Consider the following 665-nt stretch of genomic DNA (forward strand, 5'->3'; position numbering starts at 1 on the left):
TGTCCTGCCTGGCCAAATCAAATCTCAACTAGCTTGCTTAGCTGAATTATTCCAAAAAGATAGGTAATCCAGACAAGATTCATAAAATCATCAGCTCCTTACATGTGTTTAAGAAGAATTTAATGAACATTCTGCCTTGAACGAAGGTATTCTAAAGAATACTTGTAACCTTTACCGAAACTACTGCTCTCAGGCAGCTGAATTGCTAAGAGAGCATATACAAGGGCCTCGAGCTCACTCGTCATGAGAATCTTCTTACGCTTACAATGAGTTTCCACTCCTGTACGATGAGGGCACATGTGACATAACAGGAATAATGGCTTCTAAAAGTTTACAAGTAAATTTTATTGTGGCCACAGGTCAACAGCACAAACACACAACAGTTAAGGTTCAGAGTCTCTCCGCCTCCTTTATCGTGTAAATTAAATAAGGAGAGGTACACACAAACTTTTATTAAAATCAAGCTGCTTTCAGGTCCCCACTTCCTGGTGTCACACACGTCACTGTTTTCAGGGTGGGGCAAAGCACGGTCACACTGGTAGAGCACAGTGTTTCCTGAGAAGAAACCAATCAAAATGTTCAAAGCCAAACCACTCAACACTGCTCCTAGGCCTAGCAGTCTGCTTTCAGAATAAAACCAGAAAGTAAGAAACTGTGAAACACCA

Source organism: Panthera leo, chromosome F2, assembly GCF_018350215.1.
Source record: "Panthera leo isolate Ple1 chromosome F2, P.leo_Ple1_pat1.1, whole genome shotgun sequence".
In the NCBI taxonomy this organism is placed as follows: Eukaryota; Metazoa; Chordata; class Mammalia; order Carnivora; family Felidae; genus Panthera; species Panthera leo.